Consider the following 25,662-nt stretch of genomic DNA (forward strand, 5'->3'; position numbering starts at 1 on the left):
AATAAGTGTGGCTTGATATTGAGTAAGAAAAAGGTTTATAACGCTGTGAGAATGGGTCTGCGGAGAGCATTTCTCCGCGATCCCAGCGTCGTGGCCCGAAAAACGTTTACCCATTTAAACAGTCGTGGTAGATACCTTGTTTGTTTTAAACATCATAAATACACAAACAACAATGAATACTTACAGGTTGTGTACCCGAATCTCCCGCTGGTCCAAACAAAGTAGGAACAACATCGTTCTTCAGTGCCCTACGCTGTACATATCCGGCATGAATCGCTGAAAGGTTTGGGAAGCTTTGTTTCGTGAAAGGCTGGCAGAGGGTGCGGCAATAGCTCTGGGCGTGGCTACTGCTACGTAGCGATACCCAGGAAGTAAATGAGAAGTCTTCAACGAGGCGTTTTGGGGAGGTCTTTTCTGTGTTAGAGTTTTACTCCCTACAGGGTTTTTGACTCTGCAGACCGTTTACATGCATAAAAACCTTCATAACACACAAGGGGACGGGTAATAACCGGAAAAGCATGACATGGGACCTTTAAGTCTATCAGTGATTTCATTTGCGTGTCTTGATCTCCACATCAGCTGCCCTGCGATGGCAGTTTACCCTCCTCTTTGTTGAAGTAACACCAGGCCTTGTTTGTTTATGTCATTATGTCTGTGGAACACCTGACTGATGGCTTTCTGAGTGGCTCTAAGCATCTGTCCCCAGCACCACAGTGAGCTGGGCCACTGAGCTGGGCCACTGAGCTGGGCCCTTACGCCGCCTACACACGGCGGCGTGCGTTGCCGCTTGGCGGTGGGCGTGTCTTGAGCTTGGGGAGTTAACGCGAGCAACGCGACCAACAACCAATCACATGAATCTCCCGTGTCTCTCTCCAAGGGCTGGAAAATGGAAGAAGTGTCAGAAAGTCGGGTTTGTCAGCTGGAAAAAGCGATGTCTATTATTTTAGGTACTAAACGAACGGGGGCTTGCAAAATTTTTAGCTGCACAGGACACAAGAGTTTGCGGAAACAAGACAGGAGTTGATAATTGGAAGGGGGGGTCTGTGTAAAGTTTGTGATGGGAAGGACGGGGGAGGGTGGGGGGGTTTCTGTTTGCAGCGGGGTAAAAAGGCTTTAAAAAGGCTCCCGTGTATGAATCTCACCATAGACATTCATGTCTAAAAAGCGATTTTTAATTAATGTCTATGGTGCTATTTTATGCAACATTCCATACTGTCTATGCCTGCTGTCCATTCAAACGAAGTACACTGGATATAAACTCCCCAAACAAGCGAAAACCTACCAGTTTCACCCACTGTCTCTGCCACCTCCCTCCATGCCTGGCTCCTCCGGTTTGTATCCCGGTAGGTGAACAGGGACTGAAAGCACCGGGTGATTCCCTACCCGCTACGATGATTTTCTCCTCCATTTTTTGGCATATGAGGAAATGAACTGCGGTCTGGCTCTTCCAGCATACACACGGTTTGATTGGCTAGCGCTTGTACTGGCAGATTTGCATACGCGGGATTTGATTGGCTGACGCCTCCGCCTCAGCTTCAAAAGTAGAACATTGCTCTACTTTTGCAGCGAGCACCGCGAGAAAAGCTACGCTTTGCTCCCACAATGCAGTTCGGCGAATCGTGACGTCACCCCATTCAAAGTGAATGGGCAGAAGCGTTGAAGCGTCAACGCACGCCGCCATGTGTAGGGGCCGTTATTGTCTGAAGGAGGCTCTGAGAGGAGCAAGGGGCCGGTGGAGGCCAGATCGAGGAGAGATTGACAGGAGGGGCTGGGAGCCCTGGTGGAGGTCACAGCCAGGTAAGAGGGCGGCTTTGTGTTCGTTCACACAACACTTGACTCAGGCACTGAGCAACAACTAGATAGTTCTTCATGCCTATTGTAAAAAACACATACAAAACACATTACTGCTTTGTGATGCATGGAATCATCCAAACAAAGGACAAAATGATTGAGAGACTTTCCATAATTGTATTAGAGAGCACAGTGCAGTGTTTTGGTTTCTGATATTTTTTTTAACTCATGGATCTGTCACTTTAATGGCTTTTTTTATTTATTTTTTCATTATCTCTTCTCAGGTATTACAAAAAATCAGCACCCAACAAAGCAGCCCTTTTTGTTTTTCATCTGAACTCCTATAATGGCCCGTTTCCACTGCAGCGCGGAGCCCGTCTTTGGTTGCGTTTCCATTTGGCCTAGTACCGGCTAGCGGGTCCTAATTCACAGTTTTTCTGGCCCCATAAAATCGTGGGTCTAGGGCCAGGAACAACGAGGCTGAGTCGGGCTGAGTATGCTAAACTAGAGAGAGAATCGCTGGCAAGGGGGCTACAACTACAACAAGATGAACATATTTGACCGTGATTTAATTGTAATACACGTTTCAAAATGATGCCGAAGTAACAACATACTGATACCGGTTAGTAAAAACCATGAATTAATGCTTTGACAAGTCTGCAGACAGACGGCGAAAAACCTTTTAAAATGCGTGTTTTCTGAATGGAGATCGGCCAAGCTAACGCAGTATATGCTCCGACCGTCCACACTCACAACAACGGCCTATACAGACATAAATAAAGCAGCGACTGTATTCGCCATGACACAGGCAGTCTGTGGTTTGTACTCGTTTAACTTTTGTCTAGTTTCTGAACAGATATGAGGAGCTGTGAGCTCTGAGTGCTAACAGCTAACGGCTGTGTTGTTTTTCTGGGGTTCTCATTGAAGATGACGTCACGGCTCCGCCTACACTGCGTTACTATAGATACTACCCCAGTTCCTAAACTGTAATGGAAATGCGCCATAAAGAGAGCCAGTCCTAACGAGGCCTAGCCATACAGAGCGAGGCCGAGCGAGGCCGTGTAGTGGAAATGCGCCATTAGACTGTGAAGATGCCGTGTTTGAATCCTGCTTGACTCAGGCCTTCAGTTATGTGGGGAAACTGTGAGTGGTGAGGCTAATCCTTCAAAGGTTTTCACATAGAACTTTTGAACAGGTTGTCCTCATCATGTCCCTGACACCCTGTAGCAGCAGCAAGTCTTCATAGCTCAGCTCAACGACCACCGCAAAATGATTCTTATCATTTGTCTTTTGTTAAAGGATAACTTGGGTCATGGTTATATAATAATAATACCAATAAACTGAAGCACTCCTTTGAGTTAAATCCCAGATCTAATGTACGTAAGAGGGTCTTGAGCATGTTTCTCTCAGTGATCCCAGTGTTATGGTAAATGTGTGTTCCCTTCTATCGTGTCTTAATATTTGTCCTTGTTTGATGGTGCAAATGGAGCTGCTGTGATGCAAGTTACATTTCAGATTTGATTTGACAATACATTATTATCATATTGTATCATATAAAGGAAACACAAACATTTGCTTTGTTTAGGGTTAATATTTAATTATCTCTTAGGGGGCTGCAGATTTTCTTTTCACGAAACTGTGTCTCAGGGCTTCTTAACATTTAAAAACCTATTAATGTGTCATACCCACTTAACGGGAAGAAACTCAGCTAAATGACGATACGAACCATTTTTACCGAAACAAAACACAAGTCTCACAAGAAGCGTCTAAATGAGCCATGAGCGGAAAAATGCTAACGCACTTAGCACAGAACTCACGGTAGAAATACACTGCAAAAACTAAGCCTCAAAAAACAAGTAAAATAAATAATAAAATGAGTAATATATTACTTAAAATAAGAAAAATTATCTACCAACAGAACAAGAAAACTTCACTTGCCAAGACCTTCTTAAAACAAGTAAATATATCTAGCCTAAAAAGATCTACAGATATCTTAAAACGAGTGTTTTTAAACCAAAAATAAGTACATTTGAATTGAAGCAAGGAATATTTTTAAGAATTATAATCTTATTATAAGGAAAATGTGCTTGAATTCAGCATATTCTACTGCTATTGTCCCAAAATTCAATTTTATGTTAGGCAACATATCTTAAAACCAGTGCAGCTTCACTTTAAACAGGTACATTTGTCTAGATACAAAGATAAGATTTAAGAATTATTTTCTTAATATGTAGAAAAATCTACTTAAATTCAGCATTTAGTGCTATTAAAGTATTCTTAAAATAAGGCTAAATACCAAGAAAAAGTAGAGACAAAACCTTCAAAAATCTTTAATCCTATCAAGATATAAACTTTGACTGCTTGCATAAAGAAAAATATGAGTCTCAAATGATTTCTTTTAATGTTTTTATTGTTTTCAAACTGTGTAGTAAAGGTCAGTCATCAGATATGTCTTCTATTATTATTTCACTGTAAAATGCAACGCAAGTGAAATTCTCATGACACTTTTGACTCAGCGAACAATTTTCAATAGGACTATAAGTATGAGGGGCCGCTAGGGTCATTATTCAGAAATACCGTTCACATACACATATGAAACCAACATAATTTACAAACATGTAAAAATCTCTCATATACACATATGAAACGCTCTCACACACGTATGAAATCCACAGTTATTTACATATACATGTCAAATGCACTCATATACACATGTGATACGCACTCACTCACACCTGAAACGCTCTCACACACGCATGAAACGCACTCACACACGCATGAAACGCACTCACACACGCATGAAACGCACTCACACACGCATGAAACACACTCACACACGAAATACTCTCCTACAGATATGAAACGCACTCATATACACATGAAGTGCAATTTCAGTATGTTGTGTGAGAGGGATTTCAGTTGAATCGGAATGCATCTCGGTTGAAAAGGAAGTCGTTTTAAAAAAAACAGCGAAGAAGCGCAAATTTCAAAAAGGCGAGATGCCTTCCGTTTCAACTGAAATCCCTCCCACACAACATATTGAAATCGCATTTCATGTGTATATGAGTGTGTTTTATATGTGTGTGTGAGAGCGTTTCAGGTGTGTGTCAGTGCGTTTCATGTGTGTGTGAGAGCGTTTCAGGTGTGAGTGCGTTTCACATGTGTATGTGAATAACTTTGGATTTCATGTGTATGCGAGCGTTTCATATGTGTAAATGAGAGATTTTTTACATATGTTTGTAAATTATTTTGGTTTCAGTTGTGTGTGTGAGAGCGTTTCACATGTGTATGTGAACGGTATTTCTGAATAATGTCCCTAGCGGCCCCTCATATATAAGTGCCCTAATCACTTATGAACTTTTTCCAGTCGGCCATAGCCTTTTTGTATGAAGTAGTCATGTCACGGTCGTGAATGGACAGAAGCGTTGCAATGCACTTAGGATAGGTGAAAGGTGTAATAACATGCCATGAGATACATCACGCTTTCATGAATGTCCTCTTTTGGGAAGATGAGCACGGGCATGGTTCCAATGGCCAGTATACAGTTGGTTTCGCAGATGATGACAACAGGGCTGGAGAGTGGTCGTGTCTGGAGAAAGGTGTTGGGGTCTTCTGCAGACTGACACAAAAACAGACAAAGAAATCATCACAAAAAGGGAAACAAATATGATCACAACATTTCACTCTTTGTATCGACATGAGAAAATTCTTATACATTTTCTTACCTCAAGGACATGGAGCACAGCCTCACTTGCATGCCTTAACTTCTTGGGTGGGGCCATAGGTGATAGGAACATCTCTGGTAAAGCCTTCATCATGGCAATTGAGTGCTTTACTGTTGAAAAAAAAAAGTGTCATTCCGTTTCCTGCAGTCAGTTAATAAACAGACATGGTCAGAGATAATAATCACCTTTGTCAAGCTGCGGAGGCCTCGTGAGCTTTTTGAAAACTCCATAAAACTGTGCCCTCTCACAAAAGGTCCCCCACCGGGTCTTAAGTTCCGTTAAGAAGTGGGAGTTGCCTTGATTGAGGACCCGCCGTAGTTCATCCATTAGCTAAGATAACGAGAGAGAAAATATATAGAAGAAATATTAAAATCTACATTCCAAGGGTTAGTAATTCGTCTCATAACTGAATTTCCAAAAAAAGATTCATACGTGTATAATGTGATTTAAATGGTCACTTAACAAAAATATGTCTGATGCACACACTATTTTTAAATACGTATTTTGGACCAATACTACTCACAAAATAATGTTGTGTGTATCAGAAGCACATTTGTGAAATGTGTTCTTTTTAAATAAGTGGAGGGTTTTTATATATCTATGCAGATTAAATATTTGTATTCAATAAGCATATTCATTGCTCATTCATTTATAAATAATGAGACAGATCTGATTTAATTGTCATACCATTTCTCATTTCAAATTTGGTCTAACGTTAACCGAATTAGGAAGCATAGTTGTACATAAAACGAAAACATTTGCTTACATGATCCAGTTCTCCAAAGCAAGGATAAGCTTTAAGAATCTTGGAAGGCCTGTCCTGCTCCTTTGTAACATCAGAGTCAATGAAGGCCCTTCTCGCTTGGATTTCGAGGTCCAGGAGCTGAGCAACATCCATCTTGTTTGGTCTGGCCTTGGTTTTATAGTCTCCAAATGGTTCTTCTTCTTCTGAAGTGCTCAGGCCCGGGAAGGAGATCACGCAAGTCCTCCTTAAAGAGGCTGGGCAGCATGTCTCTGCTTATATTAGCAGCTGAAAACAGATTTAACCACACAGTTAATAATAAGGTAAAAAGCAACTAATAACATATTTATCTAAATACATCAAATGAAAGAGTAATGTACATTTCTGGCTGGCTTCACAAGATTTTCTTTAACATTAAAACATGTTTTGCACTTAGTTATAATTGACATTTAAAAAATTGCTGTTACAGTAGGTAAAATGTAAACCACGATTTGTCGTTTGTGCAGTTATTAACAGCTTACAGTAGATATAAGCTAAGCTAACGCTAGATATGTAGCCAGCTAGCTAGCTTACTTTGCATGCTAACTTGTTGTCCAACCGATTCAAATAATGTAAAGCTTGCTGGAGAGGTGCAGCATAAAATACACAATTACATTACCTTTTAATACTGCAGTTATTAGAATATTAGGGCCAATTACAGGCCCGGCATATGTACTATCACTTTAGCTTGCTGAAGAATAATACATGCTGAAAAGAATGTTCTTAATGCAGTAGTTTGACTTGGCTGGTACTGTTATTTCTGTATACTGCATTTCATATATGGACATACTTAATTGATGTACTGGGTTTTAGACTGACAATAAAACAATGAATTTCATTTGGTCATTATCTGTTTTTAATATGTTAAGAGATGAAAAAGGATAGGATGCTTGCAATAAGATATTCTGACTTTGAAAAAGCAGTTTTCTACTTATCAGTCTAATACCTTTAGAATTATGGTATTTCTCAATTTAAACATTAATTTACTCAGAATCAGTATTAAAATCTCAAGAACAAGTAATAAAATCTCATTAAGATAATTAAGTAAAAAAACACTTAATGTAAGTGAAATTCACTACCGCAAAAACTTCTTTGTAAGAGGAAATATCTTGGCAGACAAAATATAAGCATATTTTGCCTTGATTTAAGATATTTCATCTTAGTAAGATTTCAGTTTTTGCAGTGTACTTATACTTATCGGATCTGCACAAGATATTAACTAGCAAGCTGAGATTCCACAGATTCTAGGGGTATAAGTATCATCACTGAGCGATCAAAACTCGCGGCAGGGGAAGCGAACCCAGACATCACACAACGTAGCTTTACGGAGCAAAATTGGGAAATATGTCTTACCTTTTGCTGTTTCTGATCAAAAGTTGTGTTCAATGGCATTAAAGGTTAATCAAATGTGTCTGTGTCACTTTGAAATGATTACTGATAATCCATCTTCATATTTATGTCAATAACGGAGATTTCATATTAGCTGCTACGAGAGTGTATGACAGCTTCCGGTTTTGGGCAATCTGGCTACGCATCACTCATTCACCAATGGGTCATGTTTAGATGGATTTTAAGAACTTCCCCTCGATTCTATTGGCTCTAACGGTTAAAAAGAGATGTCAATCAATAATATCATTCTAAGGCCCCGGCTCCACGGGAACGCATACGGCCAAACGCATCGGAGTAACGCAAACGCAAACGCAAAAAAGCTTCCGCCCACACGCAATATACACCGGATTGTGTCAAGCTCCACGAGACGGCTCCGTTTACATCCAACCGCTGGAAAAGCTGCAGTACATATGCCGAGCCTGTACGTGGCGCTGTAACTTCCTCCACAAAAGCAGCAACTTCCTCCACAAAAGCAGCGAAGAAGAATGGTTGTCATGGCTGCACTTCTGTTTATTCTCTGTGGTGGGGGCCGAGGAAACTGGGTAGAGTTTTTCGCCGGTCAACGTGTGTTAAAGTTTAAATCTTCCGGACAAAATTATAAAAGTGCCGGTCAAAGGTCTTCTTTGTTATTTATTGAGCTTTAAAACAAATGAATAACGACGATATAATGATATATAATAATAAAATACACGGAGGCTGTCTCTTTTTCCTCTCTTCTGACAGCGTCAGTGTCTGTCTCATGCAGCAGCTGATCCAGTAATGATGACTCGACAGTAAAAATAAACATATTTACAACTAGTTTAGGTAGTTTGAGAGGTAATTAAAATAGCTAAGGGTGATGATCTGACTTGAAGTGTGTGTTTTGCTCCCGCTGCATCACAGCGGGAGGAGCTGCGTGTCTCCGTCCTGTCAGATTAGACTTCACTCGCGTTTATGTCCATATCGAGATAAAGATAAATAATCTGAATTCAGTGTGCAGTGTACTTTTGCGGGGGTGAGCAGCAGAGGTGGGGAGAGGCGGGGCTATTGCGTCGTCATTATCAGAAACGGATGACCGTATAGGCTACCACACGGCCCCGTTGGACCCCCCAGAGCGCTCCGTTCCCAGATCTATCCACCTTTGGACCCGTTGTCGTTTACAGGGTCTGTTTCTACGTTTCCGTTACGGCGTCGTCGAGCTTAGAGGGCTATACGCATGAGAAATATGCGGATACAACCCGTTTTCGTTCCCGTGGAGCCTAGGCCTAAATGAAGATCAAGCTTTCATTTTGATTTGCAAAGTGGACACACTGTATTTTTATGAACACTATAGTTCATACTGTATCGAGGAGACAATTGATTCATTTTCTGTTATTTCTATTGATGATTTGCGTTATTATAGACCCTACTGTATGACAAACAGTTTTCTAATGAGATGGATGGAAAAACATACATAGTGCCACATTGTCATATTGTGTGACCTGTGCTGTTAAGGACTGAATGGACGTACTGTGGAATGTTAATGTAAGCCAATGCTGTATGTGTTGTTTTTACACAAATACAGTTCGATGTTAACTGCAAACTTTGAAACTTGGCTTGTGTCTTTCTTTTACATCGGTTTTTTTTTTAAATAATGTTGCATTGTGTGTAGGTGAGATTATAAATTGACAACCTACAGTGCTTTTAAAATATGAATCAACTCTAAAGAGTTACATATTGAGTTACATTTTATATCCTTAATAGTGTTAATATGACTCTAACTCTATTTAGTGTTAAAAAAATGTACACTTGTGGTGTTAACTTTTGACTATATATGCAAGCTAGTGTTGCGTAAATGTAACACTGACCGTGTTGTGTCTCGTCAAATGTGTTAGTTATGTTTATGTATTATGTCTGTCATTTTCATGTTTTTTCACTTCTGGTCATGTCTGTTTATTTAGATCCTTCATCTCTAGTCAGTCTCTGTGTTTATTGTCATGTCTCGTTTTCCATTTCCTGTTTTATTTTGTATTGACCTCTTGTCTTTCATTTCGGGCCCTGTTTCTTCCTCCCCTTGTGTGTTTTTTCCCGCCATCATCAGTGTCGGCCCCGCCCCTGATTGTTTCCACCTGTTCCCACTCACCTCATGTTTAAATAGTCCTGTCTCTCCCCTGTCCTGTGTCAGTTCGTCTTGTTTGTTTCCCCGAATGGTCGTGCCAAGCCTCAGCTAAGAAAAGATTGCTTTCACTCATGTCAAGTTTTGTTGTTTTGTTAATTTTTTTGTTTTGTTTTTTTGTTTATTTATTTAAAGGACAGTGCACATTAATCCACATTGCTGTAAATGAGCCAGTATTAGCCAGCAGGCACATTTTCAACTGTTGTCCTTGGCAAGATGTTGAATGACCACAACAAACATTTTGTAGGCTTAAGTTTCTTTCTTAAGTTCTCTTTTTGTTATGCATAGTTTTTCCTCCTGTGAGCGCTTTTTGTTGATTCCAGTACCTACTCTGTTAAAAGGAATTTCCTGATCTTTGAAATGAAAGATACTCTTTTTTAATATTTAAGACTTTGTCTCTGGGTCATGCATTTGGGTCCATCAGTTTGTGTCGAGGTCCTGACAGACCGGTGTTGACCAGAGTTGATAAACTACTTTGACAAGTGGCTAATGCCTACAGTCACATTATAACATAAAAAACTGTTAACTATGATTGGTTTGACAACCCTATCAGCAATGGGCTACCCCACGATTAAATCCACCACATAACATTAGCTACAGTAGCATCATTGGTAAAGTAGCTGTCTGTATACTCATATAATAGTAAGCAAGTTAGTGTTTAATCAGCTAACGTTACGTACGGCTATTTTGTTAGAATAAAATTACATAAAGTGAATATTAATTCAACATAAGGACAACTAATACATTGCCTTCACGGCCAGGATCTGACGCTACTCTACAACATCATCCAAGGATATATTTTCTTAATCCAACTGATTTTATTGTAACTAAAAGACCATTAACCTACAACAGAAGAAGGAATGACTATTTAGTTGATCGATTACAAGTTCAATATTTTGAACTGTGAGAATTTGCTGCTTATGTTAAAGAAAACTGTGGTAAAGAAACTCAGGTATTGGACAGTCGGATAAAAAAAAACGCTGTCTCATATTTGAAGAAAATTATCTGCAGATTAAAAGATCACAAGGAGAATTGCAAGTTTCAGCCCTAATTGTAAATTGGACACCACCAATAAATAGTTATGCATGCTTCTGTGTAGGAAAACAAAAGTTATAAATGTTGTTCCCAACATTGTTTCAGCAAATTCCGACTAATCAGAATAATCCTGAGATGTTGCATGTGAATTGAAATGAAAGCATGCATTTGTTTAGTGCAGTATGTTGGTATGAGGTTTGGTGAAAGCTTTCCCAAGCAGTCGTCAAAGAAGACTGACAGCCCCCCCCGCCAGGCTGGAATAAATCAGCAAACTAACAAGTAGTCACTGTCAGAACAAGAGGAATACATTGTCTTTCTGATCAGATGCACACTTCATAACAACAAGCATGGTGCTGACATTAGCCGCTCATTTATAAAGAGTTAGATAGATGGACAACACGCAGTTCACATTGTGTACATGTTTGAGGTATCATTGAGCAGAATTACTCATGAAAAGACCTCCACCTCTTTGTGAGATATTCCAGAACTTTTTACCAAATATTTCTGCAATTTCGAGTTTAGTACCAAAAAGCTTTTTTATGTCAATGTCTATTATGCATTGATAATCTTATAATGCATCATAATCACCACTGTATAAAACTCATATATATTCAAAATGCTTTACAACAGTAATCATAACAAATATTTGTAAATGATTATAAGTTATTATAAGTATTCATTGAGTAAGTCAATTCCTGAGGTATATTCTGATACATTACAAGCTGGTCAAAAGCCAATATTAGTGCTTATTGTTGGCTTGAGGTAAAGGGTACAAATATTTCCTCATAGACAAAAGTCACCCATTAGTTACTTACAATACATCAAGTATTAACTTCAACCTTATGTTACTGCATTTATTTTTACGGTAACGCGTTATATTAAGGTACACAAATTAACCATCAACTAGTTGTTAATTAACATGCATATTAGCAGTATATTGGCTCTTTATTAGTCACTATAAAACACTTATTAATACCTTATTCTACATGACCATATTCTATAAGTAATAAGCCATTAATTGAGAGTTTTTCCTCAATAACCCTCTAATTAGTGCTGATTTATTGTAAGTAATGAAGTTGTTGTACATGAGTTTTGGTCTTAATATGCTCTGCTCAATATGGGCCTAATAAGGCAGTAGTACAACAAGAATAGTAATTCTCCCATAATAACACTTAACAAATATGATCTATTCTTATGTAACAAGACATGAAACTATAAGTGTTAATTGTGTCTAAATAACTCAAAACATGTTCCCTATTTTAAAGTGAAGTCTTGTTCATAACCAATAAGCTAGTAGTTTGACTCTAATTGACCTGAACAGGTTCCCTATTCTAAAGTTGCCTCCTCTTCACACTTTGTAAATACTTTATAGCACGCAACTACTGAAATTAACCTCAACAGCACATGAACAAAGTAGGCACACGTTGAAATATCTGTTTTATTAATGAACCACTAAAGAGAGGTTCAGACACATACCAAAACATGTCAAGTTTCTCCAAGGCTGAGAACACATATGCAGCCTCTACTTTTTAATAAAAACATATTTTTAACAGAGTTTATGTATTTGTGATCATAGTGTGTGACCTGCTTGAATGCACTTACACAATAGGTGTACTGTTCTCTCTATGTGTTGTACTGTCTCAGACCCCGTTTACACGAGGATGATACGGGTTGTATCCGCATAGTTTCTCTTGCGTATAGCCCTTTCGTTTACACGAGGCCGTAACAAAACGATAGAAACGGACCCCGCAAACGATAATGGGTCCCAAGGTGGATAGATCTGCAAACGGAACGCTCTGGGGGTCAAACGGCTCCGTGTGTACGCCTCTATACGATCATTTTCTGATAACGATGAAATAGCCCTCCCTCTCCCCACGTCTCCTGCTCAGAGATCAGCTGCTGGGCTGTCAGAAGAGGGGGAGAAAAAGAGAGGCTCAGTTTATTATTCTTATATTATTATATAGAGTCGTTATCAATTTGTTTTAAAGCTCAATAAATAACAAAGAAGACCTCTGACCGGCACTTTTCTAATTTTGTCTGGAAGACTTAAACTTGAACGGACATGTTGACCGGCGACATTTTTTTTTAACGGAAACTCTGCCGCATGGTTACCTCGTCCCTTGGAAGAGGCGGAGAGGTGGGTGTTTTTCATCTGCTGGTGGACTACCGGAGAGATTTACAGCAGGAGCACACGCCATCCACCGTGGAGAATAAACAGAAGGGCAACCATGGCAACCATGCTCCGGGGTCTTCTTCGCTGCTTTTGGTGTATTTTGTGGCGGCAGCAGCGCCAATTACAGGCCCGGCATATGTACTAGCGTTTCCAGCGGGTCGAGCGGTCTCGTGTGAACGGACACGTTAATTGAGCCGAATGCGTGTGAATGGAAGACTTTTTTGAAAACGCATACGGTGCGTAAACGCAAACGTTCCCGTGTAAATGGGGTCTCAGTGTGAACACAGCCAGCCAAACTCTTTTGAGAGCCACGGAATGAGCAGCCATTCTCCTTTATTGACTTGTTTGCAGTCCACTGACAACTATAAAAGAAGAAGTTACAAGGCACTTAATGATCTCATACATGCAAGTGTAACATACACAGATTAACACATAGGACCGCTAAGTGTAAACAAGGTAAATATAGCTAATGCTAGCTGTGCAATAACGCATTTTCTCATTGTGTTTAAACATCTCCAAATGTCATCACATAAACACAATTCATGTTACTAATCCTTAGTGTAAGTGTAAGGCTTAAACTTACACTTACAGTCATTGCTTTCTGACGGAATTTACCCTTGTACTCTTGAGGTTGCATAGGGAACATTTGTAGCTGTCTACTCATGGATGTCTACTGCCATGCTATTCAGTTCACTTTCTCCTACTTCCTGTACCCGGTTTCCTGTCTAACCTTCAGTACAAATTTTACAAAAATATAAATGTGCAAATATGAAACATACAGGTCAATATCACCTTGCTATTGGTAGCTGAGCTGTCAATACACCAAAACATATTCTTAGATATAAATATCTAATTTTGAGTTATTTAGACACAATTAACACTTATAGTTTCATGTCTTGTTACATAAGAATAGATCATATTTGTTAAGTGTTATTATGGTAGAATTACTATTCTTGTGGTACTACTGCCTTATTAGGCCCATATTGAGCAGAGCATATTAAGACCAAAACTCATGTAGCCTACAACCTTACTTGCAACAAATAAGCACTAATTAGAGGGTTATTGAGGAAAAACTCTCAACTAATGGCTTATTACTTGTAGAATATGGTCATGTAGAATAAGGCATTAATACGTGTTTTATAATGACTAATAAAGAGCCAATATACTGCTAATATGCATGTTAATTAACAACTAGTTGATGGTTAATTTGTGTACCTTAATATAAAGTGTTACCATTTTTACTCACATTCTTTATGCTTTTTAAACTCATTTAAAAAGGATTTATCGTAAGAACTCTTGGAGGTCCGTGTTTTGACTGCTGACATCAGAGACAAATGTCTGTAGTCCTGCCGTCAACTGATGACAGCATATATCTTGAAAATGGTTTTCAATGAGTCCTTGAAATCCCAAACCAGTCAAATATAATGGCCTGATTTGTCCTCTGGGAGCAAGAGGTCACATGTTTGTCCATCCATAACTAATTTCTAATAAATGGCCAGTTTGCCAATGCTAGTTAGAGGTCAAATTGTTTGCATGCTTTTTTCTTTTCCACAGATGCTCCAGAGCTTTTCGGCTTTTGTTAGGAAGATGTAGGTTGCAACTAAAAGGGCATATTCAACACAGAAAAATATGGTTAAATATTTGACCTTAATACTTTTATCTTATTGCCATTAAAACTACATAATGCTATAATGGGTTATGATATGTTATCAATTTATTGACGCAGAAAGGCATCAAGTGATTAACACGCTGTTTTACAATAAAACTGCAAAAGTCAGTTCATACACAGCTAGTATGTTGTTTAAAATGTCAGTTTGGGAAATACACTTGTTTACTTTCCTAGTAGGAATGATATAAGAGTATAGATATGTCTAATGTGCATTCAGGTCGAACATTGGTCCAGGCAGTGTTTATCCAATATTAGCACAAAGACTGAATGGCAATTCAGAGACAAAAACGCCTTCTACCTAATTTAGAAGCTCACATGTTTGTTTACTAAAAAAAAGCTACCTGTACATACTCAAGCACCCTTAAATATACCAAAGAAATATACGGAAAAACCCTTAACCTCTTAAGCCCTGAGCCTGTTTTTCAGGTTTCAGGCTCAAAAATGCCACTAACACAACAAAGACTATATCTTCACTTCTAAAAGGGGTAAATTAATCATCTTTTTTCTCAAAGCAAGGTTACATCTGTGAGTTGGATGTAGAAGTGTCAGAATCAATATAGATGTTTTTATTTGAAAGGGGACCTATCATGCAAAATGCACTTTTGTACGTCTTTTATACATGAATATGTGTCCCCGGTGTTCCAGGGAACTCACCAAGTGTCAGAAAACACAACCCTCTCTATTTTCCTCCATACCCAAATCTCTAAAAAAGGGGCTGCAACGGATCTGATAAAAACTGATCCAGATTTGAACACTGTCCTGACGTCAGGACGGTGGCGCTACGGCTATTGGGCCAACTCTCCACCTATCAGGGGAGTGTGGGGTTGGGTCACGGCCGGCCATTGCCGCTCGAAAGCGCTGGAGACGCTGTAGTACATATGCCAGGCCTGTAAGTGGCGCTGTAGTCTGCCACAAAAGCAGCGAATAAGACTTCCCGCCCATAGTTACCATGGTTACCCTTCTGTTTATTCTCCGCTGTGGCTTTCTTTCTCCCTCCCAGAGGCAAGCGTTTGCTCCCGCTGCTTTAATTCAATGCAATCCCTCCCCGTCGAGGCAAGCACTGTAATTCTCTCCGGTTAGTCCACCAGCAGATGACAAACACCCACCTCTCCGCCTCTTCCAAGGAACGAGGGGACCGTGCGGCAGAGTTTCAGTTTCAGTTTGTTTCGCCGGTCAATATGTCCGTTAAAGTTTAAATCTACCGGACAAAATTAGAAAAGTGCCGGTCAAAGGTCTTCTTTGTTATTTATTGAGCTTTAAAACAAATGAATAACGACTCTATATAATAAAACACGGAGGACGGAGATCTCTTTTTCTCCCCCTCTTCCGACAGCCCAGCAGCTGATCAGAGCACGTCTCCCCTCTCCTGCAGGGGGGCGTGGTCAGCAGAATCAGACCCGTAGACAGCAAACAGCACATAGAGCGAAATGAGGCATGGCTAAAATGCATGATCTGTTTGGTATTTTGAAAACAGAAACGTATAAATATACCTTATATAGGTATGGCCCTACAATATATCATTTAAATATAGCATGATAGGTCCACTTTAAAGTAAATTCATATGGAACATCGTAAAAACATGTAAATTCTAATCTCCGCCTAAAAAAACCCATTACTTATAGTGAAAACCACCCTTGAATGATGGGTTAGTAGACTAAAAGCTTTAGGAATCCAAACTATAACATATAATAAGTACTCTGTATCAAGATTGATGCAAAACAAGTGAAATTTGACCTTTTTAGAGAGATTTAGAAAAATAAAGTCCAGACGGACTCACCTCTGGGTAATTTGGGAACCATCAGTTCCATTTGACCTTTTTCACTGTAAAAATCATTTTATTACTTTGAATTATCACTATAGGTATTCATTCCATCCAAATACAACTGTTGTAAAAAAAAAAATATTAAAAAAAACAAACATACAAAATGAAGTTTGACTCCAATTGGAGCAGATTTATTTCAAAAATCTTACAGATTTATTTCAAAAGTTTTACAGATTTATTTCAAACATTTTACAAACACACTATACAATAAAACCACACTCTAGATAGGTAGACTTTATACTTACCTCCTGAATGTAAAACTTTATACTTACCTCCTGAATGTTACAATATTTTGGCATGCCACTCCTGGTAACAATTATTTTTGATATTCAAGCACAGAGGGACCTGGCACTTCACGCAGTGCCAAGGTGTCTTCACCCTCTTTTTGCAAGCATCATGGCAGTTCCTGCAGTACTTCCTGATACGGACATCTTTCCCATAAAACATGGGCCCGCATGTGAGTGGTGGGGGGGGGTGGTGGAGGTGCAGAGCCTTCAGCATATTCCAACATTTCTGCAGCAAGCTGCTCCCTGAAAGTCTTCTGTGTGTGTGGCTTTGTCCTGCTGGGGTCACTCTTCATCTTGTACAGCTCCTTGTGGAGAAGGAAGCTGTTCACAACTGCAATGTCCATAAAATGATAAAAAAAAGTCTTGTACCATTTAATCGTTTTGTGGAGAACGCTGTAGTACCCAATCAAAGCGTCAGACACATCCACGCCGCCCATGCTTCGGTTGTAGTCCAACACAGCGTCAGGAACGGGAACAGTCTTTGTCTGCCACACACCAGCCTGGAAGTTATATGGCCATTTCTTCCTCCAGTAGTCCGATCGGTTGTGAACGGTGACGAGGCCTGAGAAAATTATAATAAGTTGAGGAATGTGAGGGTGAGGCAGGTGTGGGCTGGGTGAAAGTAGACAATGGTGAAGCCATGTCATCCTCATCTCCATCACTATGAAAACAAATGTGGAAAAACAAAGAGATTAGATTAATTCCTGTAATTCCTGTTTCCTTGGCAGTAAACATGCCATTTTGAGTGTGTGAATGCAATACATTTAGTGACTCTAGATGAACACTGGCCTATACTTTTAGTAAATGTAACAGACAAGAAACACTATTTTTGTAAATAATCCCTCTAATTCCTGCCAAACATGCCATTTTGAGCGTACATTACATTACATTACATTTAGCAGACGCTTTTATTTACTATATGAATAATCGTACACCAAATAAATAAGTAATAGATAAAAACAGAGAGATTACATACCTTTCCCGTGGTGGAATTTCATCATCAGAGTCACAACGCTCCGGGTTCCGTTCTGGCTGCAAGAGGTCCTCGTCGTCTGACTCAGAATCAACGGGTAACATATCTGCATCGCTGTCAACATTAGTCACCATTTCCATTGCCTGTAAAGTCGTAAGCATCTCTTTCCTGCAAGCCATTATTTGACAAAAGTCAAAGTATAGAAAAAGTCCTAAACGCCAATCTTGTAATCTGCTCCGTTATCCGCTGTCCGCTCTGTGCGCTCTGGGTCCTGCTGCTGCAATTCCTGTTGTTTACGTAGTAAACACGGCGTAGAGTCTGCTGCGTAATGGGTCTGCCGCTGGCTGTCATACTTTATACTTTACGCAGGACCATATCTATGGAACCCATTGGTCGATTTGAGTGATTTACACCTTTTTCTTAACCATTAGATCCAATAGAATCCGATGGGCAGTTCCAAAATCCACGTAAACATTACCATTGCGGAGGTAATAGAGAAGCAAACGAAGCATATCTGAAAGTACAAGCCTTGACTGCAAAACGTTATACCCAGTTTATTGCCATAAATATGATGATGGATTATCAGTAAAAAATTCTACGTGACACAGGGACATTGGATTAACCTTGAGCGGCGTTTTTATTCCGTTGAACACAACTTTTGATCACAAATCAAAAAAGGTAAGATGTAATTATTGTAATATTTTTGAAACCGGATGTTGTTTACTTTCTCTTTTCTGGCTGAAAGCTCCGCAAATTCGGGGTCGTACAGTGATGACACTACATGTATGGAATATGTGGAGTCTCAGCTTTAATCGGATATCTTGTTTGTGCAGTTACGATCAGTAATAAGGGCATTTTGAGAGTGAGTGCTGTGCAAAAGTCTGTTAGCATTAGTTAGCATTTTTTCGCAAAATGCTAATTCAAAGGCTTGGTATTACTCTTGTGTTTCTTTTAGCTAAAAATGGTTCATATCTTCAGTTAGCTGAGATTCTTCCCGTTAATCTGGTGCTACACATTAATAGTTTCATAAATGTTAAGAAGCCCTGAGACATTGTCTAAAAAAAAACAGTGGGAGGGGTCCAATGGGGGGACCGCCGTGCTTAAGAGGTTAAACCTAAATTCATCAGATTAAATGCAGAATTACTATCTCTACACCACATACTCACTTGTCAATTTATTGAGCGGATGTTTAAAGGGCCCATGTCATGGCCATTTCCACTGATCATAATTACATTGTTGAGGTATACTAAAATAGATTTATACTGTGCAATTTTCCAAACTCACATTGGTTTCGCATACAGCATCTCTGTCAAGCATGTGTATTCAGCAGTATTCACTTTCTCCACTAAACGACTCGTTGGAGCTCTTGCCCCCCCCCTCCCTGTGAGCCTAGTGTGCTCCGATTGGTCAGCTCGGCCACTCGTTCTGATTAGTCAACCACCAGAGAGGCTGCGCCCATGTCAGTGCTTTTCCCGGCTGCTCTCAGCGTAACATCAGTCTTATCATGGCGTCGGTACAGCGGTATATTTTATATACATATATATTTTTAACTGTTGTTATAGAAGAGTGTGACGGCCCCAGGGCCTTTGTCTTACGATGGGGTGGAGCTGAAGAAGCTAATCAGCACGATCACGGACACCTCCGGACACTACGGCCCCAGTCTCTCTCCAAAGCGGCTGCAGGAAGACTAACTCTGCGATCCTCTCAACCACCTATCTTTGCATTTACCACAATAAATGTGCCGTGGTTTTGTAAACTCGTGTATGTCTCCTTGTCTTTCCGTTGTGGCCTACGAGCCGCTCATAACAAAGAGTAAGTTATTTTTACCCGTTATAAACTACTACTGTTTGATGAGAAATCAAATCATGGTTTGCTATATATGAATTCAGGGAAGAAAGGATAGGCCTACTAAGTATTTCCATTAAACTTTATTTTTAGAAATGTACAAAATGAACATAAATATACATATATACACGGTATATCATCCATTCCTCCTCCTCTTGCCTGCGCACAGCCGGTGCGGTGCGGTGCCTTTTAGCACGACGCCTCAGTAGTAGTAGAATCCCTTCCCCGTCATGGATTGTCCGCCAGGATCTGGCTGGACGAAATCAAATGCAAATCACAAAATATTAGAGAAACTTAGTTGTTTTAGATTCGTTAGTAGTAGTTGTGTAATGAACAGCTTGCCTGCTAATATGCTAACCTAGCTTTGTTTACCTTGGTAGCTAACACGATATGAACGTTAGCTTGGAGGAAAGGCAACTATAATGCAGTGTAATAAAACTACTATGAACAAAAGCTAGTGGTTCATATTAGGCTAGCAATAACGTGTTTATAATTGCAATCGTATACGGGTATTCTGCTACCATACAATGTAACTTGCATGAATACATTGTTTTGCGCTAGCATACAGCTAGCCTCGTTAGCTACATGCAGTATATGTACGGTCACAATGTACGGTAAACCGGAGTATACTGTATGAGTATTCCGTGTGTGTGACTGCAGACATTCTCCTGCCATGACAAACATGTAAGGCCATCTGCTGACATTGTAGTTGATATATTTAAACGCTAGCAACGTAGCATCACAAAAATGTTTTTTCTGACCAAAACTAGCTCAAGCTCCGTGTGTTAGATCGCTACGCCAGCTATAATGTAATTACGTTTCGCGACTGACCGGCAAATCACCCGCAGTATACTGTCAATAGGTATTTTGTGTGTGAATGCAGACATTCTCCTGCTATGAGATACATGTATGCAAGGCCATCTGCTGATATTAGAGTTGATATATGGAAACTCTAGCAACTTAGTTAGCACAGTTAGCACTGTGTCAATGGCTTAGCAGTCCAACACAGTTTACACATTTAAACAGTCTTGTTTGATAAATACACAAATAACAATGCAAACTTACAGGTTGTATACCCAGATCTTCCCCTGCTCCAAACGGTCCAAACAAGCTGTGCATATCCGGCCTCAAACTGGGCAATGTTTTTGGAAGCTTTCGTCTGTGAAATGCCGGTTCATCGAACCTCTGGAGGAGGAACACGCCGCTGCTGGTGTGGCCATAGCTCTTCGGGATTGGTCCATTTCGTTCCGGGTACCGCATGACATCAGGCGGTACCCGGAACTAAATGGAAGACTCAAATGGGCAGTGACGTATCTCCAACGAGGCGTTTTGGGGAGGTATTTTCTGTGTTAGAGTTTTACTCGCTACAGGGTGTACTTTGAGGGTTTTGACTCTGCACACCGTTTACATGCATAAAAACCTTCATAACACACAAGGGGACGGGTAATAACCGGAAAAGCATGACATGGGAGCTTTAAATATTGGGCATATTTAGGCACAGGAGTCGTTTTTAGGAAATGACCTCACTAACTTCCTCTGGGTCTCTGCAGGTCAACATCTTACTGTACACTAATGTCCTCTCTCCTAACACCTCAGAGAGTGATGCTTCCCTTAAGCCCCTGACACACCAGGCCGAAATCGGCCGTCTTCGTTAGTCGGACGACGAAGCGTGCCCTGTCGCCCAAACTCAATTTGGTGTGTCCCGAACCATCGGCCGTGACACGCCTTATTTGGCCTTTCATGGCCGATTCAACATGTTGAATCGGCGTCGGCAACAGGCAGTCGGACCAAGAAACCACTCTGATTGGCTGTTCAGCTAGCGAATGAGAAGCGAAACGGAAGTGAGGGACGTAAACAAACTATTTAAGAAGGCACAACACAGACGGCTATTCATTTTCATCTCATCGGTTAATTTGTCAGTATAAAGTTGCAGGATTAGTCTCAAGTACCTCAACATTGTCCTTAAGTACAGTGTCTAAGTAAATGAGATACTGTCTACTGCTGTTCATTTACCTATTGTGAGTCGCCTCGGATAAAAGCATCACATGGAAATGTAAATTTAGCAAGAAGTGGCCATTATGACATTACATACATTACTACATTGCTGACTCAATAAACTACACACCCGCCAGAACACTGCGATCATCAGATGCAGGTCTATTAACTGTGATTTTATAGTATGTCTGCACTTTATGTGCTCATTTCGTCATTCATGTATTTTATATTCTACTAAAACTGCCAATCTGCCTAGAAGTATTTTAATGTTGTAGCTGTTACTATAACCAATACTAATGCTAGGGCTGCAACTGACAGTTATGTAGGCACATTGTTATTGTTTCTTATCGCTGTGTGATTAAAAGAATAAACACAAATAGCAGGATAGGCAATGCAACATTTTATTTCGTACCTTCATACACACATAACACAACATTAGAATGAGCTTTTATCAACGCCTACATGATGATAACCTGTCAACATGACAGGAAAATCCACATGACATTAATACAGAGCGGGCAGAACCCAAATCTGCATTCAAAGAATACACTTTACCAAAGCTTGAGGAAAATATCTGAAATCTGGCATTTCATTTAATTCCAGCTCTCGACACAGGTTCGGGAAAGCCCCTTGAGCTTCTCGCTGTAGTATCCATGATTTCACCCATTTAGTGCAGTTTCTCCTAATTCTTCGCTTCCGCCTCTTGAGCATAGACTGTATATATAAGCTCTTGAGAGACTGTTGCTTGAGAATGTCTTCCACAAGCAACACTCCAATGGCTGATAGCTCCAGTACCGCACGAAACATGTTTTCGATGGACGAGAGTGAAAATGGAACGCACACACTATTTGTTGTTTGTTTATATCACGCGGTCTGTTCTTCTTCTCTGTCTTCTGGTTGTTGCCTATTTTGAATGACGAATACACACTACCGCCGCCTGCTGGTAAGGCTGAAGTCTTTGCGGTGTGTTCCAGTGCGACACATGGCCAAGACGCAGGAGAACACGGCGACACAACAGTCGGCGTCGGCGAGTTCTCTGGTGACTGCCTGGTGTGTCAGGGCCTTTAGACAGTCTCTTTTTCAATGGTGACACTGAACTAGAAAAGGACAAAGCTCAACAGTGTTAATTCTCCTTTTTACTCTTAGGTACTATTTTTGTGAATGAGACCCACACAGAGTGGAACAGGATAATGCTAATGATGAAATCTCACAAACATGAATCTCCTCATTAACAGGTGATCATTTTGTGTTGGGGATCACTCCTACAAACCAAGTAAGAGATGTAAGAAATCAAACATGGTTTCACTTGTGTTATCTCTTTTAACATCTTGTTATAAAGCAAGTATTTTTCAAAAATGTCTGAACATTTCTTTGATAGTAAGTACCTTCATTGGGAAACTGCGATTAAATGCTGATTCAGGCCTACGTAAGAAAGACACTGTGAACAGAGACACACAGAAAAAACTGAAACGATGACTTTAATTAAATGTATTATGTTAACGGATTTCACATAAATGTATTAGGTTAGATCAGGGGTCGGCAACCCGCGGCTCCCGAGCCGCATGCGGCTCTTTAAGCCCTCTGCTCTGGCTCCCTTGAGCTTAGACAAAAATAAGAAGGAAATAAAATAAAAGTATTTGTAGGACTATTTACATTTTGTTGCACGGTTGAAAATGTTTCGTATCTTGTATTTTGAGGTGATACTGTGACACATAAATAAAAAACGAAACCGTTTTAATTAGGTCAACTAAAATATGCGTCACATCCTGCTACGGTCCCGCGCCGGCGCCTTTTCGTGCAGGTGAATAACCTGACCCCCGGCTCGATGAACGAACTATGGATAAATCTAAGAAAATAAAAGTATGGGAGGAACACAGAGGATTTAATTCTGCGTGGTTAGAGTTATCTGCTTTCACAGCAAACGATGCTGGCTTACTGCTGGTATGTTTGATAGGCCTATGTGGAGAGGAGTTGTCAAAGGTGCTGCAGCCTTTACGTATCGAAGAAAAAAACGCTATATGTTTTATTTATTTCAAAGTGGCTCAATTTTAATTGTATTTATTTTCCTTCAAATGTGCAGAGGACTCCCCAATTGCTGTGTTTAATTTATTTTAAAGTAGGCCTGTGTATTTTTTTTGTTATTCTCCTTATAAGAGTTCTTTGTTTATTATTAGAGGTTAACAGTTTTCTATAATGTAATAAATAATAAATGCAAAAAAAAACTGTAGTTTTTGTCTATGATGTAACAATATATACAACTTTATAAGCTATCAAGCTATCAAATATGTTTTGCGGCTCCAGACAAAAAAAAGTGTTGGAAAAGGGGGCAAAATGGCTCTTTTGGTCAAAAAGGTTGCAGACCCCTGGGTTAGATGAAAGCATTCATATTACGTTTAAATAAAAAGGATTAGGTTCAACTTAATATTATTGCTTTCAACTAACCTGAGACATTTTTTTCAGTGCCGACTCCAGTGAAGTCTCTCCATATGTAGAAGCAGGTGTGTACTGTAGCAAACATTTCAAAGCCAAGGACTACCTGCTCAATGTAGCATCGAAAACATCTAAGCATCAGGACTAGGCTGTCTACTTTTTGTATGACTCATGACAATTGTTTATGAGGATTTCTATGAAGTTTGAGTCTTTTTTAAAGGTGTAGGAGGCTTGTCACATCTTGCTAGAATCCATGGTCAACACATCACTGCAGAGGTTGTGAGTTAAATTCTTTCTTATTAGCAAAAATAAATAAAAGAAAACAATCTTGCTGTAGGATTTTAATGGATTGAACAGACAGTGCGCTGAATGTAAAGGGTAAATGGCAATTCATGGGCAGTACCAAAAGTGAGGATGAGGATGGGGAGAGATTTCAACCACAAACATTCGTTAAAGGTAATTTTTTCCTAATTGGGTCAAAAACTAACAAATTATATATGTTTTTTAAACTGTCTTAAGCCTCCTACCTTGGACCAATGGAAGCAAAAACGTGTGGCCATGAACTGTATGGAAATATAACTCGGGACCGACATTTATAAATATACTGTGAAGATTAGGCGGAGGCGTGTTGCGCAGTGGGTTAATGCGCTGATCTTCGGATCAGGGGGTCACAGGTTCGAACCCCACTGCAGTCAGCATGTCGTTGTGTCCCTGAGACACTTCACCCCAAATTGCTCCTGTGGGGATTGTCCACAGTATTGAGTATGTAAGTCGCTTTGGATAAAAGCGTCTAACAAGTAGCATGTAATGATAATGTAGGGTACAGCTTGTTCTATTTCATTGTACTGTTACTTATTATTTCTGAATGTTAAGTTTCAGGTTTTTTAAAGGAGCTTGAAATGTGTGTCAAGTGTTAATGAATATATATGATGATAGAAGAAGGTTGTTGTTTTATGACAACAACAAAGCACACACATGCACGCACCAGCACAATTAATGAAGGCTAATAATGAATTTCTCAGGATCTCCGGTTACAACTTCAAAGCAGCAGCATGTGTGTCACTACCATTTACAACAGCGTCTGTCTCCAGAAAGCGATCTGGCTTTGGCGTGACCTTGCATCTAACCCTGTTAGATATGCGCCCTGAGCATGTTCATTGCTCAGTGACATTTTGCTCCTTAAAAATAACACAGATGCTGGGCCCTGTGTGACTCTGTCCCTGCAGCCTCGGCGTAGCTGGACATCCGGCTATTTTCATTACCACTGCCCCTCGTACCCCCCCTCTCTCAGTGTCTGTGGCTTTGAGAAGGGCAGTTGTGTGAGTCACTTTATTAGTTTTGAAGCCTGACATGTTCCAAGCTCCTTGGTCTGTAGATGAAGCAGTCAGACGGGCAAGTGTTAATCACGGATCAGCAACTTGGGTTTCACCTGTCGGGCATCCCAGTGCTCAGGGATTCGGGGATTTGCACAGTCTGCTCACCCTGACAACTCTGTCTGTCACCCAGAGGTCTGACATCTTCTCTGTACTCTCACACAGAAGTCTGACCTGTAGTTTTTAGACATCACTTTTAAAATGCAGATTTACGATGTGCAGATGGTGTTCGTCTTTCAT

The 25,662-nt window shown here is 40.0% G+C and overlaps 1 long non-coding RNA gene across 1 annotated transcript; it reads right to left on the reverse strand.

Annotated features, from left to right (window-relative positions):
• Positions 1–5,582: 5,582 nt before the first annotated feature.
• Positions 5,583–6,932, reverse strand: LOC117487651. The gene is made up of 4 exons (XR_004556420.1): positions 6,917–6,932; positions 6,283–6,546; positions 5,702–5,846; positions 5,583–5,626 (listed from the first exon to the last, which is right to left on the reverse strand). It is a non-coding gene; the product is annotated as an uncharacterized LOC117487651 (long non-coding RNA).
• Between the last annotated feature and the right edge of the window lie 18,730 nt (positions 6,933–25,662).

Source organism: Trematomus bernacchii, unplaced genomic scaffold (genome assembly GCF_902827165.1).
Source record: "Trematomus bernacchii unplaced genomic scaffold, fTreBer1.1, whole genome shotgun sequence".
NCBI classification, from domain to species: Eukaryota; Metazoa; Chordata; class Actinopteri; order Perciformes; family Nototheniidae; genus Trematomus; species Trematomus bernacchii.